The sequence below is a fragment of the Antechinus flavipes genome, chromosome 3 (genome assembly GCF_016432865.1).
Source record: "Antechinus flavipes isolate AdamAnt ecotype Samford, QLD, Australia chromosome 3, AdamAnt_v2, whole genome shotgun sequence".
NCBI classification, from domain to species: domain Eukaryota; kingdom Metazoa; phylum Chordata; class Mammalia; order Dasyuromorphia; family Dasyuridae; genus Antechinus; species Antechinus flavipes.
In genome coordinates this window covers 416,372,359-416,390,857 of record NC_067400.1, presented here as the reverse complement: position 1 = coordinate 416,390,857, position 18,499 = coordinate 416,372,359, and the positions used below count along the sequence as shown (strand labels likewise).

The 18,499-nt window shown below is 36.5% G+C and overlaps 1 protein-coding gene and 1 long non-coding RNA gene across 6 annotated transcripts in view; one reads left to right on the top strand and one right to left on the bottom strand.

Annotated features, from left to right (window-relative positions):
* The window catches only part of WIPF1 (WAS/WASL interacting protein family member 1), a 173,278-nt gene that overhangs the window by 98,313 nt on the left and 56,466 nt on the right, over positions 1-18,499 (bottom strand). For 3 of the 5 annotated variants that reach the window (XM_051986176.1, XM_051986175.1, XM_051986181.1), the window contains exon 2: positions 10,716-10,816. The gene's annotated coding sequence lies outside the window, so the exon portion shown is untranslated. Of the gene's footprint in view, positions 1-9,418; positions 9,520-10,715; positions 10,817-18,499 lie in introns of all 5 variants that reach the window. The other 2 variants (XM_051986177.1, XM_051986180.1) reach the window with 1 other exon arrangement.
* Positions 694-18,499, top strand: part of LOC127554555 (uncharacterized) — a 40,048-nt gene continuing 22,242 nt past the window's right edge. Inside the window, exon 1 of the long non-coding RNA XR_007952009.1 lies at positions 694-789. This is a non-coding gene — a long non-coding RNA (uncharacterized LOC127554555). The remainder of the gene's footprint in view (positions 790-18,499) is intronic.

The following is an 18,499-nucleotide window of genomic DNA, read 5'->3' as shown; positions in this document are numbered from 1 at the left end:
GACTCCAGTGTAGGCAGAGGGCATCTCAGTGGCCATGATTTGAAGAGTTCTCTGGGCCCCAGACCCTTAGCTGTTCTCTGGAAGTCACTTCTGCCACGAGCCTTCTACTCAAGAGCACCACTGTCCCCTCAATCTGTTCTCTTTTTGACCCTCCTGAGAAGCAATGTCCTTCTGTCTTGTGGTGGTATATGCAACATTAGTAACGACAATTATATTACTAATAAAATAATGGTAACTTGTATTTTTATAACACCTTAAAGTTACTTTTTTTTACAGTCCGGTGGGATGGAAATATACAGATATAAATTACAGATATTCAAGTGGATCTGTGAACTTTCTGATGATTCAGCTTTTCTTTCCAATTATGCAGATTGCAATTCATCCTTACCTAGTTATCCTGCCTGAGTCTTGTTCAGTCTTGATGTAAGTTAACCAGAAGGGGCCACTGTGCTGACATTGTGTGATACCTCTGAGGCACACAGGCTGGCTAGTGGTTATCTCTTGTTCTCACCACATAATCAGCTTTTTCTGACAATACATTTCTCTGATGTCATCTTTCTCTTTTGCAGTTTTCTCTTTTGTTATCCTCTGCACTGCTCATTTCCATCCTGTAAGCCGTGCTTAACTCTGACTGTTACCATTTTATTCCTTCTGCAAGAATCAAGAAGAGCACAGAATGAGGGTCTAGGCTCAGGCAGCGGATGCTCACACACAGCCAGCGAGTGATGGAGTGGATTCAAAGCCAGGTATTCAGAGTCCAGTGTCCTTTCCAAGCGGCACCTCACAAAGGTAAATGAGACAGTGTACGTAAAGTGCTTTGCCAACCTAATTTGTTATGTAAAAATGAATTGTTATTGGCACTGCATGCATCAAAAAGGAGGAAGGGGCAATGCTGAACCAAGTGTAAGATGAGCATCCAAGGGACTAGAAAGAGAGATCCAAAGATGTTAGCGCTGATCCTTAAAGAGCCTTGCCCAACCTTTCTTATTTTACAGAAGAAGAAACTGAGTATTAGAGAGATGAAGTATTGTAGAAGTGAAGTGACAAGGTTCCATAGATGATAAGTAGTCAAGTTGGTCTCTTGTGCTCTTTCTATCTTTTTATCCTTAAAATAGAATGATTCCTTAGCTTGGTTGTGCTACACACATATACATGTGTATACAATATACTTAAGCACACATTTATGCATATATGTGTGTGCATACATATATATTATGTAAGTAAATAAACATTTAATTATATATCACATATGTTCCCAAAATCCAAGTTTCCTTTTAAGCTTTTTTTGTAACAGAAAACTAAGACTTTTGGGTCACCCAACAGGCTACTGCACTCTTCAATATGATGACTTACAGTTACCTGTGTATTTTGTTACAAAAGGCCATGCCAAGTGAATATTCTCCAAGTTGTTCAGCAGGATTGGTTGGTGGGCATGCCCTCAATATATTACAATGAAATTTACTTCAAGAGCTTTGATATAATATGTAGTGTGAATGAATATTTTGATCTCATTTCTTCTGACTCCTCTACCATACTGTTTCTCCATCAAAACTCTGAGCTCCAACTACATAGGAACTGCAGAAAGCTGAAGGGATTTTGGGAATAAGAAGCTAGCCCATTCTCCTGACTCTTTGCTCTAACTTTTTTGATTTCTTATGGGAGTTCAAAATTGAACCTTTTAGGTATGGGATGGTGGGCCTCATAATATGTGTATTTTTTCAAGTTAAATTAATATCTTTTAAAAGAATGATAAAATTATTTCCCTGTACCCTCCTCAATGAATCATCCCTAGTAACAAAAAATTAAGCAAAATTCAACTGACATACATCTGTAATGACCCACCTCTCAAGCATGGAAAAGGAAAAGATGTTTCTACAATGTATTTTTTTTTTTCTAAAAGGCAAGCATAGCATAACTGTTCCAAGGCCTGAAAATACTAAAAGTTCCCGTATGAATATTTCCATAGGAAAATGTGATCTAAGAAATGTGTCCAGAGAGACTGAGAACTGGATTAAGTGTCAATCCCCTTGAATTCTAGTGAAATGATTGTATTACAGGCTTTGGACACACCCACATAGAACTGGTTTTTATCAAATTGAGAAATGATGGTTAATTTTCTGATTTAATTTAGCTATTAGTTCTAGTCAATTTAGTTAATATGATCAAATCAGTTTTGTCCTCATTTTTTTTTAGCTTTAAAAGTAAATTAATGATAATTACTATCATCCCATGGTCAACAACAGCAAAGAATTTGCTTGGCAAACTAAAAATGTGAATCATATAAAAACATAACAGTTTTCAGAAAGTGATCTTTCCCTCTTCCAATATTCTGTAAGACTTGGTCTGCAACATTTTTTTTTTTAATGACTTTATTTGATGTGGAACATTTCAAAGTACTTTACATTTGAAAACGCCCCCTACTGACACAGATCAGCAACTCATCTGTAACTTATAATCAAGAATATGAATCAATTGGTCTAGAATTAGCTCATAAGTCCATACAGGGTCCCATAACTGAATGTGGGGGTCATGAAATTACGATTTATTATCAATAAATGATTTATTTGCATACCTATATGCCCAGAGTCATGTAAAATTTCTCAGGTGAAAAAGGGTCACATAGGGAAAAAAGTTTAGGAAGCCCTGCTTTAGGTGGTCTTTACACTCCCTCCCTGCTTTAGATCTATGATGTTTTATTTGAGGTTTCCGAGGCTCCCCGTCACACATTTTTTGATGAGGATTTTTAGTCCTCATCAGTGGCAGAACTTGACCCAAAACTTTAAGGACAGTTTCCCCATCCTCTACACCTCTACATAGAATATCTATTTATTCTTATCACTTTCTATTTTGTCTTATAGTTATATGTATATTTGTGGTATGGTGTTTCAGAAAAAAGTATTAGACTTGAGGAACAAGACTTGAGTTTTGGATTCTGTTATGTCCATCAGCTAGCTATGGAGACTGGGGTAGTGATGGTGGTGGTGGTGAGAAATAAAATAAACAAAAACAAAAACAAAAACAAGCCCCTCTCTGCTGTCTAAAAGCTCACAATCAGATTCAGGGAGAGAACATGTAAGTAACTAACTATGTACAAAACAATATTGTTACAGAAAAACTTGGAAGTAACCCTTAGAGGGATGGCACTAGCTAAATGCAGCTGATGATGGGAATACTGCGATAATTTTACCTTATAAAATTCTATAAGCATAGCATCTGAATGTGAGCCATGACTGTCATTAGAAGATTTCCCTGCTTACATGAAAACCTTTCTTTTATTCCTTACTGGGACCTGGAGGTGAGCCTTGGTCCATAACAAGAGAATCCAATTCCACTGGACCACATCAAGCCAAAAAAAGACTTGATTATATATGAGCCTGCTAATGTTTCGTTGTCTGAGGACCATTACTTTCTCAGAGGATTGTGAGATCACACATTTAGAGAAGGGATCTCTGGACTCACTCATTTACACATGGGGAAACAATTGCTGAAAAAGTTTAAATGCTTGCTCTAAGTCACATAAGAAGAAAGAGGCTAATTTGAACTTAGGCTTTCTGATCTCAAATTTAGTGTTCTTTCTATCATTCAGTAGTAACCATAAAAAGGTTGACTACTAGGTGATTAACTCTTTTGGCCAGAGGAACCCTTGGAGATCATTTTCTAATGTGGAGGATTTTCAGTCTTCATTGGCAGAGGGAATATTGATATCAATATCAATATTAATGATAATACAGACCTCCTGAAATAATGAAGACATAGTAAAATGTTATTCTCTTCACTAAAATGAAATCTCATAGGGAAGCATTTATTCTGCTTTATTTGCCTTTGTATTTCCTACCATGAGAAATAAAATCCAGTCCAATCCAATAAATATCTATTTTTTAAAAATTAAGATTTTGAGTTCCAATTTTTTTCTCTTTCCCTCCCTGACCACCTCCCTCGATATACTAGCAAGCAATCTGATATAGGTTATATACATACGTTCATTTTTAACATATTTCCATATGAGTCATATTGGGAAAGAAAAATCAGAACAAAAGGAAAAATGAGAAAGAAAAAACAAAAGAAAAAAATGGTGAAAATAGCAAACTTCAATACAATATTCAGCCTCCATAGTTTTTTTTTTTTTCTGAAGATAGATGCCATTTTCTATCCAAAGTTTTCAATAAACATCTATTAAGCATTTATATGTCAAGGGAGATAGGATAGGTTTTGAATATATAAAGAAAGAACAAAAAGAGTCCTGCCCTATTACATTTAATCGTGTGAACACAACATATAACATGTGTATGTGTATGTATGTATATATATGTATGTTTGTGTATACTTGTTAATTTGAAGTGAGAAGGAATTATCCAGACTGAAGGGAAAAGTCTTTCTGTAGAAGATGGAATATGGATCAAGACAAAGATTTCAAGAGATGAATGTGTACTTCAGGGATAGAGTACAAAAGCACATAGATGTGTTAAACATAAAGGTGCTTAACAAATATTTGTTCTGTATAAAAAAGTAATGAAGACACCACATGAAAATGTTTAAAATAAAGAATTACATTATGGGTTAATCTACCTCAGCACATTTTTCCACTAAGCAATTACAACATTTAAGTTAACATTCTTAACATTACATTTAAGCTATGTATGGAATTTTTATAGGCTTTAAGAAAATGCTTTGTAATTTTCCCTCAAAGTCCATTTAGTCATTCGGTCTTGAAAAGATAGTAAAAAGAAAAACTTTTGGCTTGAAAAAATTTTTATTTCCCTACAAAACTCACCCATGTGTACCAGAGGCAATAGTCATACTTTTAAATATCTTTTGCTCCTTAAAAACTCCACTAATATGAATTATATTGATTTTTTTATTTTTACATCACCTTATGTTTTCCTCTAGTCAGAGAACTGTCTCTTGTAATGAAGGAAAAATGAGAAGAAAAAAAGCTTATTTCATTGTTTAAATATTTCATTCTTTAAACATTAAGAAACCACAACTTTCCCCTACAATCAGACCTGCTCAAATTTTACTCCAATCTAACAATTCCCAACTGATCTTAAAAACTGATCATTGAAGGAAGAAATAAGGCTTTTTTTCAAAGTTATTTTAAATTCACCACTTGAATGATTTTAGGTCTTACTGCCTCTTTTCTTCAAGATCCTGGGAGACTGCAGTAATATGATGGGGAACTTCAGGTTAACCCTGATGCAAAGCTGATGTTTTTATCTTCTTGGTATGAAGTAAAACGTCATTTGCTGGTCAGTAAGAATATTTATTAGAAACAAACATCACATGAGACTTGTCTAAGAGAAATAATCAACTAAAGGAGAACATGGCAAACATGGGCCCAACCAGGCCTCTGTGATCAATCTCTTCAATCCTTCACACATTTTTGATGACATATATCTATAGAGATTGTTTAGAGAATCACAGTGAGCTGATCTATCACATCCTAGCACCCACATTTCACACATAGGCCAAATATATACTGACACCCATTAGGCAGAGCTTGGCTGCTGTTAACAATGCATTCCTCTAACACCTTCAGGGGAAATCCACTGCAATATTTATCATGTTTTCTTTATCTGTAACATAAGGACATTTAGCTCAAGATGTCCTCTAAAGTTTGTCAGCTCTCTGTCTAAGAACCTCTTTGGGAGAGGGAATGTCTTGAAAAAGCTTACACTTATTATCTGGACATGCAGATGTTTTATTGTTTTATGTTCTTCTGATTCCCTGTTGTTTCTGGGAACATATGATCTGGCTCCCCACAAAGATCATAAGCTATTTGAAGGCAGGTTTTATATTTCTCTTGCATCCCCTTAAGTGACTAACTAACACAGTGTATGTGTGGAGTTCTTACTGGAAAAGTTAAAGATAGTTTACATTCAGGCAGAAGCACAATATATAATTAGTCCTTAGAAGAAATCAGAACTAGCCTCTTTTTGCTTAAAAAAAGTGTAATACATAAACTTATCTTAGCAAAGGAACGATGGAGCTACAGGGGAGGACACCTTGCTAACTGGTGAAGTCAGAGTTCTTGTGATCAAGAATGACCAATTCATTATTTTGATCAATACAACATGGCTACCTACAAATAGCCATGAAACAATTTCTTTTCTTCCTGACTCAGAAAGAACTAGAGTTGGACACTTTGTGGAAGAGACATGTTGCCCATCTCCATTCACTTATTCCCTTGGGAATTGGTAGGGGGTGAAGGAGGGGGAGGAAGAGAGAAACAGTAATAGTGGATTTTTTTTAGTTGGCTGTGGTGGATTTTTAGTTGACCAAGCAAAAAGGAAAACATAGTCTCATGACCAAAGCAAGCTCTGAAAACCCCAGGGAATACTCCCAGAGTTCCATGACCCCAGCAATTTAGATGTATAGGAGATTGAATGTAATGCTCACTTTGTAGAAGGGGTGGAATAGTAGGATAGTTTCCTATTTACATTTTGAGTATATCTTTCTCCAAGCCCCTGGGCCACTAAGAATCACTATGTATCCCAATGATTCATTGATTTAGAACTAGATGGAAGTTAAGAAGCCACTTAGTTCAACCCCCTCATTTTACAGATAAAAGAACTGAGGCCCAGACAGATTAAGTGACTATCCAAGTTCATACAAGTTAGTAATATAATAAAGATTTGAACCTGGGTTTTCAATTCTAGAGGCAGCAAGTTTAATCAAAGCATTTTAAAAATTCCTGTTGTGCGTCAGGCACCGTGCTAAGCAATGGAGACTGGGGTGGTGATGGTGGTGGTGAGAAATAAAATTAACAAAAACAAAAACAAAAACAAGCCCCTCTCTGCTGTCTAAAAGCTCACAATCAGATTCAGGGAGAGAACATGTAAGTAACTAACTATGTACAAAACAATATTGTTACAGAAAAACTTGGAAGTAACCTCAGAGGGATGGCGCTAGCTAAACAAGAGGCAGGGAAAAACTTCTTAAAGGTGATTTTAGCTGGAACTTGAAAGAAATCATGGAAGCCAGGAGGCAGAAAAGTGGAAGAAGAAAGATCTAGGCGTAGATGGACACCCAGTGAAAATGCCGAGAGTTAGGCAAGGAAAATCAGAAAAAAAGATGTGAAGAATTTTAAGGAGAGTGGTGTCAGAGAGTCCTGGAAAATTAAGAAGGTACCAGGCTATAAAGGGCTTTAAAAGCCAAATCCTGGAAGTAATAGAGAGCTACACTGGATTTGATTGACTAGGAGGGTGATGTGGTCAGACTTGGGTTTTAGGAAGATTATTTTGGCAGCTTAAGTGGAGGATGGATTGAAATGAGGAGAGCCTGGGAGCCCACTCACCCCATGGTGGTAGGAGAGAATAGGGCAGTATAAGAGATGGAAAGCTTTCCATTGTATACTGAATTTTATTTCTTGAGTAAAAGCATAGAATTAGTTAACTGCTCAATGGGATGAGCCAAAGAATAGGAACATGCTATCCCCCAAAAGTACTACATAAAGAATTTGGATTGAAAACAATGTTGCTGACCTTTGCAGAACTTATGATAATCATTCCAATCTGCCTAACAAAACAGTAGCATAGTATAATTATAAATAGGAATCCCCAGTAGAAAAACTAAGGAGATTTTTTGCACTTCCACAAAACTTTTAAATTACTGGAGTTGGAAAACACTTGGCATTCATGTCCTTGAGAGAATGGTCACTGCTGGGTCATATATATAGGGGTGTGTGTGTATGTGTATATATATATACATATATATATATATATACACATACACACACACCCCTATATATATGTGTGTGTGTTTGTGTGTATGTATGCACATGTACATATAGAGACAGCAGCAACCCAAAGAACTTTTCAGAGTTTCTTGTTGGAATCCAAACAAACCATAAGAATGTGTAAGTGTGTATGTATGTGTGTATGTGAGAGAGAAAGAGAGACAGAGACAGAGAAACAAAGACAGAGAGACAGAGACAGAGAAGGAGAGAGAGAGACACACAGAGAAGGCAATAATATCCTGCTTGGTGATTTTAGGTTTTGAAGCCTACTGATACAGCTCAACTTATTTCATGTAGATTCCTAATTTATAACACACAATCAAAGGGAAGATTATCTTAATGGAAATTAATGATTTTTAAAATACTCATGCATATCATGTACAAGATATTTGCAAAAGAATTCTGGGGAGGCACACCCTTGGCTCTCAGTACTCCAAAATGAGGGTCAAATGGAAGCCTGAATAATTGTTACTCCACTTACCCTGGGGGAAATTTTGGAGCATTATGTCATGCTGGAGGCTCTTCTACATTTCTGCAGACTCCACACACAACATTTTTGAGCCTCAGAGAAACTGTAGGGAAGTTGATGAGATCAAGAGCTTGTCCTATTGCTGAAAAACAGGGTTTACTGGCTAGATTTCTTTTTTAAGGACCAGGTCTTAAATCAAAACTGATCTGATTCTATTTGACCACCAATAGGTACTAGGCCAAGGCCCATTTTGTCGTTGATTGGGTTCTGATGGATTCAACTTGAATGTAATTAGCAATTATTTCTGTTTCGGTCAGAAATCCTAAGCATCTTCTCCTTCCAGATTCATTCATTGGTTTATTTATTTATTTAGTCTCTCCCTTTTTTTTCCTTTTTTTTTCCTTTTTGGTCTAGGTGAAAAAGGCCTCAGTTGCTATCTAGCCTTAATCACTGAATGGGTGTGGTCTCAGTCAAACAGAGATCTTAGTTTAAAAAGGCAAGGTCTCCCATTTCATCCAGGGCCATCTTCAGTCATCCGGATCTATATCTGGCCACTGGACCCAAATGGCTCTGGAGGTGAAAGTGAGGCAGGTGACTTTGCACAGTCCTTTGTCACTTAAATCCAATTTATTTTCATATCATGACATTACCTTCCTGCTGTTATGGTCCTCTTCAAGAACAAAGAACAAACAATAATAATAGTAACTTTAAAAAAGCAAAACAAAAACCAAAACGTCTACAGCAAGGAATTCTGCAAATCTGAGGCCCCTTGGCCTTGGCATGAGGGAATAAGGGGCCTTTTGTGGCAAAATAGACAAAACCCTCATAACCAAAGTCAGGAAAATCTGAAATCAAATCTGGCCTCAGACGTTTGTGTTATATGATCTTAAGCAAGTCATTTAACCTCTGGCTGCCTCTATTTCTTCATTTGTAAAATAGGGATAATGATAGCAAAGTTGTGAGACTCAAATCAACTTCCCAGAGTTGTAAGCATCAAATGAAATAATATTCACAAAATACTCTATAAATCTTAAAGCACCATATAAATATTAGTTATTATTATTAATACATTCCTTCCATATATGTATTTCAGTCAAAAAGATGGCAGAAAAGTGGGATAGTAAATTCTAATTGTATATGGTAGGGAAACAGAATGTCATAGAAGAATGAAACTTAGATTTTGACTCAGAAAATCTGTATTTGAATAGATTTACCTATTTGACTTTAGACAGGTCACTGTACCTCTTCAAGCCAGTTTTCTTATAAATAAAACTGGATTCTGTGATCTCTAAGTCTCCTTTTGGTTCTGAAATCCCTGAAAGAACAAAGAAAGTGTCACTTAGACATTCAACAAACATTGATGAGAGGCTTGCAAAGAAATTTGTTTCAGAAGGTACATGAGAATTTATAGACATCAATATTTTAGAAAGAAAGTTGAATAACCATCCATCTGACATGTTTTAGAAGGATTTCCTCCTCTAGGTAGTTTGGGCTAGATAACAATCATGACATAGCAGATGAGTTAATCAACAAGCTTTTATTAGGAATTGGCTGTGTATCAGACTTGAACTAAATACTGAGGACATAAAGAAAAGCAAAACATGGTTTCTGCTGGGGTGTGGGGAGAGAATGAGAGTGAGAGAGGTTACATTATAATGGACAAGATAACATATAAATAAACAAACTGGCAAATACAAGATACATATATGGTAGATGTCAGTGCCCTCAACAGGAAGGAAAATCTAGAAATGGGAAAGGTTTGGCCAAAAACTCTCGCCATGCACAGATGCTAAGCTTTTAGAAGTGCCCACGTGCTAATTTCTGGAAATACTCATGAGCAGAAAACCTGTCCTGTGGCCAGCTAAATCTTTTCTTCCATTTACTTGTCTTTTAGGTGTCCTGATTAAATGTATGGATTAAACTGTAACATTATAAGAAAAATTCAGTAAGAAAGTAGCATCACAGGGCAGGGGGAAGAAATGTGAGTAGTAAGCAGTGGTGGCTATGGTGCCTCAAGAATCTTAGAAACTTGACTCTCATATCATATACATAGATACATACATACATAGTTTCAATTATTTCATTCCTATACAAGAGTGACTAAGGGGATAAATAATTCATCCCTTACCTATTATATTAATGAAATTTGCCTTTCTCTTCTAAGTGGAGTAGTAGACAGACTGTCAGTTCAAATCTGGCTGTGTAACCCTGGGCAAGTCACTTAACTCTGTTTAATTTCGTTCCTATAAAATGAGAGTAATAACAGCACCTACCTCACAAGGTTGTGAGAATCAAAGGAAATAATATTCACAAAATACTCTATAAATCTTAAAGCACCATATAAATATTAGTTATTATTATTAATACATTCCTTCCATATATGTATTTCAGTCAAAAAGATGGCAGAAAGTGGGATAGTAAATTCTAATTGTATATGGTAGGGAAACAGAATGTCATAGAAGAATGAAACTTAGATTTTGACTCAGAAAATCTGTATTTGAATAGATTTACCTATTTGACTTTAGACAGGTCACTGTACCTCTTCAAGCCAGTTTTCTTATAAATAAAACTGGATTCTGTGATCTCTAAGTCTCCTTTTGGTTCTGAAATCCCTGAAAGAACAAAGAAAGTGTCACTTAGACATTCAACAAACATTGATGAGAGGCTTGCAAAGAAATTTGTTTCAGAAGGTACATGAGAATTTATAGACATCAATATTTTAGAAAGAAAGTTGAATAACCATCCATCTGACATGTTTTAGAAGGATTTCCTCCTCTAGGTAGTTTGGGCTAGATAACAATCATGACATAGCAGATGAGTTAATCAACAAGCTTTTATTAGGAATTGGCTGTGTATCAGACTTGAACTAAATACTGAGGACATAAAGAAAAGCAAAACATGGTTTCTGCTGGGGTGTGGGGAGAGAATGAGAGTGAGAGAGGTTACATTATAATGGACAAGATAACATATAAATAAACAAACTGGCAAATACAAGATACATATATGGTAGATGTCAGTGCCCTCAACAGGAAGGAAAATCTAGAAATGGGAAAGGTTTGGCCAAAAACTCTCGCCATGCACAGATGCTAAGCTTTTAGAAGTGCCCACGTGCTAATTTCTGGAAATACTCATGAGCAGAAAACCTGTCCTGTGGCCAGCTAAATCTTTTCTTCCATTTACTTGTCTTTTAGGTGTCCTGATTAAATGTATGGATTAAACTGTAACATTATAAGAAAAATTCAGTAAGAAAGTAGCATCACAGGGCAGGGGGAAGAAATGTGAGTAGTAAGCAGTGGTGGCTATGGTGCCTCAAGAATCTTAGAAACTTGACTCTCATATCATATACATAGATACATACATACATAGTTTCAATTATTTCATTCCTATACAAGAGTGACTAAGGGGATAAATAATTCATCCCTTACCTATTATATTAATGAAATTTGCCTTTCTCTTCTAAGTGGAGTAGTAGACAGACTGTCAGTTCAAATCTGGCTGTGTAACCCTGGGCAAGTCACTTAACTCTGTTTAATTTCGTTCCTATAAAATGAGAGTAATAACAGCACCTACCTCACAAGGTTGTGAGAATCAAAGGAAATAATATTTGTAAAGCACCTAGCCCAATGACTGGCACATAATAAGTGCTATATAAATGTTTATTGTTGTTATTAGTGGTGTTGTAATTGGCATAGTGTTGTACTGGAACCATTACAGTCAGATATAAACCATCTTTTTATCTGAAAAAAATAGCTGACATTTATATAACTCTTTTTTTTTAAATTTTTTATTTAATAATTACTTTATATTGACACTCGTTTCTGTTCCGATTTTTTTTTCCCCTCCTTCCCTCCACCCCCTCCCCTAGATGGCAAGCAGTCCTTTATATGTTGGATATGTTGCAGTATATCCTAGATACAATATATGTTTGCAGAACCGAACAGTTCTCTTGTTGCTTAGGGAGAATTGGATTCAGAAGGTAGAAATAACCCGGGAAGAAAAACAAAAATGCAGATAGTTTACATTCGTTTCCCAGTGTTCTTTCTTTGAGTGTAGCTGATTTTGTCCATCATTTATCAATTGAAACTCAGGTCTCTTTGTCAAAGAAATCCACTTCCATCAAAATATGTCCTCATACAACATCGTTGTCGAAGTGTATAATGATCTCCTGGTTCTGCTCATTTCACTTAGCATCAGTTCATGTAAGTCTCGCCAGTCCTCTCTGTATTCATCCTGCTGGTCATTTCTTACAGAACAATAATATTCCATAACGTTCATATACCACAATTTACCCAGCCATTCTCCATTGATGGGCATCCATTCATTTTCCAGTTTCTAGCCACTACAAACAGGGCTGCTACAAACATTTTGGCACATACAGGTCCCTTTCCCTTCTTTAGTATTTCTTTGGGATATAAGCCCAATAGAAACACTGCTGGATCAAAGAGTATGCACAGTTTGATAATTTTTTGGGCATAATTCCAGATTGCTCTCCAGAATGGTTGGATTTGTTCACAACTCCACCAACAATGCATTAGTGTCCCAGTTTTCCCGCATCCCCTCCAACATTCATCATTATTTTTTCCTGTCATCTTAGCCAATCTGACAGGTGTGTAGTGGTATCTCAGAGTTGTCTTAATTTGCATTTCTCTGATCAATAATGATTTGGAACACTCTTTCATATGAGTGGTAATAGTTTCAATCTCATCCTCTGAAAATTGTCTGTTCATATCCTTTGACCATTTATCAATTGGAGAATGGCTTGATTTCTTATAAATTTGAGTCAGTTCTCTATATATTTTGGAAATGAGGCCTTTATCAGACCTTTAACTGTGAAAATGTTTTCCCAGTTTGTTGCTTCCCTTCTAATCTTGTTTGCATTAGTTTTATTTGTACAAAGGCTTTTTAATTTGATGTAATCGAAATTTTCTATTCTGTGATCAGTAATGGTCTCTAGTTCATCTTTGGTCACAAATTTCTTTCTCCTCCACAAGTCTGAGAGATAAACTATTCTATGTTCCTCTAATTTATTTATAATCTCGTTCTTTATGCCTAGGTCATAGACCCATTTTGATCTTATCTTGGTATATGGTGTTAAGTGTGAGTCCATGCCTAATTTCTGCCATACTAATTTCCAATTATCCCAGCAGTTTTTATCAAATAATGAATTCTTTTCCCAGAAGTTAGGGGCTTTGGGTTTGTCAAACACTAGATTGCTATAATTGACTATTCTGTCTTGTGAGCCTAGCCTTTTCCACTGATCCACTAATCTATTTCTTAGCCAATACCAAATGGTTTTGGTGACTGCTGCTTTATAGTATAATTTTAGATCAGGTACAGCTAGGCCACCTTCATTTGATTTTTTTTTCATTAATTCCCTTGAGATTCTCGACTTTTTATTGTTCCATATGAATTTTGTTGTTATTTTTTCTAGATCAATAAAATATTTTCTTGGAAGTCTGATTGGTATAGCACTAAATAAATAGATTAGTTTAGGGAGTATTGTCATCTTTATTATGTTCGCTCGGCCGATCCAAGAGCACTTAATATTTTTCCAATTATTTAAGTCTGACTTTATTTGTGTGGAGACTTTTTTATAATTTTGCTCATATAGTTCCTGACTTTCCTTTGGTAGATAGATTCCCAAATATTTTATGGTATCAACAGTTATTCTGAATGGAATTTCTCTTTGTATCTCTTGCTGTTGGGTTTTGTTGGTGATGTATAAAAATGCTGAGGATTTATGGGGATTTATTTTGTAGCCAGCTACTTTGCTAAAATTATGAATTATTTCCAATAGCTTTTTGGTAGAATCTCTGGGGTTCTCTAGGTATACCATCATATCATCTGCAAAGAGTGATAGTTTGGTTTCCTCATTGCCTACTCTAATTCCTTTAATATCTTTCTCGACTCTTATTGCCGAGGCTAGTGTTTCTAATACGATATTAAATAATAATGGTGATAGTGGGCAACCTTGCTTCACTCCAGATCTTACTGGGAAAGGTTCCAGTTTTTCCCCATTGCATATGATGCTTACTGATGGTTTTAAATATATGCTCCTGACTATTTTAAGGAAAAGTCCATTTATTCCTATGCTCTCAAGTGTTTTTATTAGGAATGGATGTTGGATTTTATCAAATGCTTTTTCTGCATCTATTGAGATGATCATGTGGTTTTTGTTTGTTTGGTTATTGATATAGTCAATTATGCTAATAGTTTTCCTAATATTGAACCAGCCCTGCATTCCTGGTATAAATCCTACTTGGTCATAGTGTATTATCCTGGTGACAATTTTCTGTAATCTTTTTGCTAATATATTTAAGATTTTAGCATCAATATTCATTAGGGAGATTGGTCTATAATTTTCTTTCTCTGTTTTCAGCCTACCTGGTTTAGGTATCAGTACCATGTCTGTGTCATAAAAGGAGTTTGGTAGGACTCCTTCAATCCCTATTTTTTCAAATAGTTTATATAACATTGGAGTTAATTGTTCTTTAAATGTTTGGTAGAATTCACATGTAAATCCATCTGGTCCTGGGGATTTTTTCTTAGGGAGTTGATTGATAGTTTGTTCTATTTCTTTTTCTGAGATGGGACTGTTTAGGATATTTACTTCTTCCTCTGTTAGTTTGGGCAAGCTGTATTTTTGGAGGTATTTTTCTATTTCATTTAAGTTGTCGAATTTATTGGCATAAAGTTGGGCAAAGTAACTCCTAATTATTGCTCTAATTTCCTCTTCGTTAGTGGTGAGTTCTCCCTTTTCATTTTTAAGACTAACAATTTGATTTTCCTCTTTCCTTTTTTTAATCAGATTTACTAAGGGTTTGTCTATTTTGTTGGTTTTTTCATAGAACCAACTCTTAGTTTTATTAATCAATTCAATAGTTTTTTTTACTTTCAATTTTATTGATCTCACCTTTTATTTTTAGAATTTCAAGTTTAGTGTTTGACTGGGGGTTTTTAATTTGTTCCTTTTCTAGCATTTTTAATTGCAAACCCAATTCATTGACCTTCTCTTTCTCTATTTTATACAAATAGGCCTCTAGAGATATGAAATTTCCCCTTATTACCGCTTTGGCTGCATCCCATACATTTTGGTATGATGTCTCATTATTATCGTTTTCTTGGGTGAAGTTATTAATTATGTCTATGATTTGCTGTTTCACCAATCATTCTTTAGTATGAGATTATTTAGTTTCCAATTATTTTTTGGTCTACTTCCCCCTGCTTTTTTGTTGAATGTAATTTTCATTGCATCGTGGTCTGAAAAGGATGCATTTACTATTTCTGCCTTACTACATTTGAGTTTGAGGTTTTTATGTCCTAATATATGGTCAATTTTTGTATAGGTTCCATGAACTGCTGAAAAGAAAGTGTATTCCTTTCTGTCTCCATTACATTTTCTCCAGAGATCTATCATATCTAACTTTTCTAGTATTCTATTTACCTCTTTGACTTCTTTCTTATTTATTTTGTGGTTTGATTTATCTAATTCTGAGAGTGCAAGGTTAAGATCTCCCACTATTATAGTTTTACTGTCTATTTCTTCTTGCAGCTCTCTTAGTTTCTCTTTTAAGAATTTAGATGCTACCCCACTTGGTGCATATATGTTTAATATAGATAGTGCTTCATTATCCATGCTACCCTTTAGCAAGATATAGTGTCCTTCCTTATCTCTTTTAATTAGATCAATTTTTGCTTTAGCTTGATCTGAGATCAGGATGGCTACCCCTGCTTTTTTGACTTCACCTGAAGCATAGTAGATTTTGCTCCAACCTTTTACCTTTAACCTGCATGTATCTCCCCGCTTCAGGTGTGTTTCCTGTAAACAACATATTGTAGGATTCTGGCTTTTAATCCATTCTGCTAACCGCTTCCTCTTTATGGGAGAGTTTACCCCGTTCACGTTTATGGTTAGAATGACCAATTCTGTATTACTTGCCATCTTGTTAACCCCGGTTTATGCTTTCCTCCCTTCTTTCCCCTTTCCCCCCCTTCCCAGTATTAAGCTTGTGAGCACCACTTGCTTCTCACAGCCCTCCCTTTTTAGTATCCCTCCCCCCGCCTTAGAGTTCCTCCCCCTATCTTACCCCTTTCCCTCCCAGTTCCCGTATTCCCTTCCGCTTAGCTTATTCCTTCCCTTTTCACTTTTCCCTTCTCACTTTTCAATGAGATGGGAGAAGTTTCACCATAGATTGAATATGTCTTAAGATTTTTCACTTAAAGCCAATTCTGAAGGCAGTAAGATACCCACTATATTCATCCCCCTCCATTCTTTCTCTCAGATATAATAGGTTTCCTATGCCTCTTCATGAGATGTACTACCCCCACTTTACCCTTTTTCTGGTACAATGTCCTTTCCACATCAATTTCTAGAACAAGGTATACATGTATTCTTTATACATCTATATAGTCAAAATATAGTTCCCAAGATTAATCTTTACCTTTTTAGATTTCTCTTGAGTTCTATATTTGTAGATCAAACTTTTTGTTAAGTTCTGGTTTTTTCATCAGAAATAGATGAAATTCGCTTACTTCGTTGAATGTCCATCTTCTTCCCTGGAAAAAGATGCTCATTCTCGCTGGGTAAGTTATTTTTGGTTGCATACCAAGTTCCTTAGCCTTTCGGAATATCATATTCCAGGCCCTTCGATCTTTTAATGTGGATGCTGCCAGATCCTGGGTGATCCTTATTGTGGCTCCTTGATACTTGAATTGGGTTTTTCTAGCCACTTGCAATATTTTTTCCTTCATCTGAGGGTTCTGGCATTTGGCCACTATATTCCTTGGTGTTTTGATTTTAGGATCCCTTTCAGTGGGTGATCGATGAATCCTTTCAATGTTTATTTTTTCCTCTGTTCCTATGACTTCTGGGCAGTTCTCTTTGATAATTTCCTGGAAAATAGTGTCCAGGCACTTTTTTTCATCATTTTTTTCTGGGAGTCCAATGATTCTCAGATTGTCTCTCCTGGATCTGTTTTCCAGGTCTGTTGTCTTCCCCAGAAGGTATTTCACATTTTTCTCCATTGTTTGATTTTTTTGGATTTGCTTGACTGATTCTTCTTGTCTCCTCGAGTCATTCAATTCCACTTGTTCAATTCTGATTTTCAGTGAAGTATTCTCTTCACTCACTTTTAAAAATCTTTTTCTAATTGTCCAATTGAGTTCTTTTGTTCTGTGGAATTTTTTTCCATTTCGCCAATTTTGTTTTTTAGAGAGCTGTTTTCTGTTTCCAGTTCACTAATCCTATTTTTCAAGGATTTTACTTCTTTATCCACTCTCTCTTTAACTGACTTCTCCAGGCTCTTTTGCCAAGCCTCCCTCTCCTTTTCCCAAGCTTCCCTCTCCTTTTGCCAAGCCTCACTCTGCTTTCCCCATTTTTCTTCTAGCTCCCTTGTGAGAGCCTTTTTAATCACTTCTATGAGGTTCATCTGTGCTGAGGAACAGACAATCTCCTCCTTTGGGGAATCACCTGGGGACTGCCTGTTTTTAGTCTCCTCAGGATTTAGAGTCTGCTCTCTATCTGTATAGAAGCTGTCAAGGGTTAAAGTCCTCTTCAGCTTCTTGCTCATTCTGTCTATTAATCAGAGATAAACTACCAAAGAAAAACAGAAAAAACTGGAGTCTTTCTTTGGGGGGGGGGCTGGGTGTGTTATCGAGCTTCCTCTCCAGACTGCAGGGGGCAGCAGTGAGGCACTAGCAGGACTGTGTGCGCCTGAGCCCAGAGCGTGCTGAGTCACTGGGGGGTGGGGGGGGAGAAGGGAGGGAGCGGCCAGGTCCCGAGAGACTCCAGCTGTTTGGGGTTGTATTCTTCATCCCCGGTGTTTTTAGCTTCTCTGCTGGGCTGCTGACTTGCTGCAGGTTCCAAACCTGTAGCGAAGCTCTCCCCGCAGAGACGGCTGCGATCACTCCCCACCCCCTCTCCAGTCTGCTCCTGTGCCCTCACTGCCGCTGCCCGCCGCCTGCGCCCGATCTAAAACCGCCCCACCCCTCCAGTAAAGACAGACCTTTCTTGGCGGATCTCAAGGATGGCTTCTCTTGGTAACTATATGTGGGTTTTTTTCAGTCAAGCATTGATTCAGAGGCTTGTAATGAAATGGATAGTGAGAGAAAGCGTGGAGCTTATGCAGCTGTGAGCCTCCTCTCCGCCATCTTCTTATATAACTCTTTAAGGTTTTTCTCACTTGCTTTTCATAACAACCCTAGAAAATTTCCTCTATAGGCATTATTATCCCCATTTTACAGATGAGGAAGTGAGGTTCAAAGAAAAGACATGACTTGCTCATGATTACCTGGAG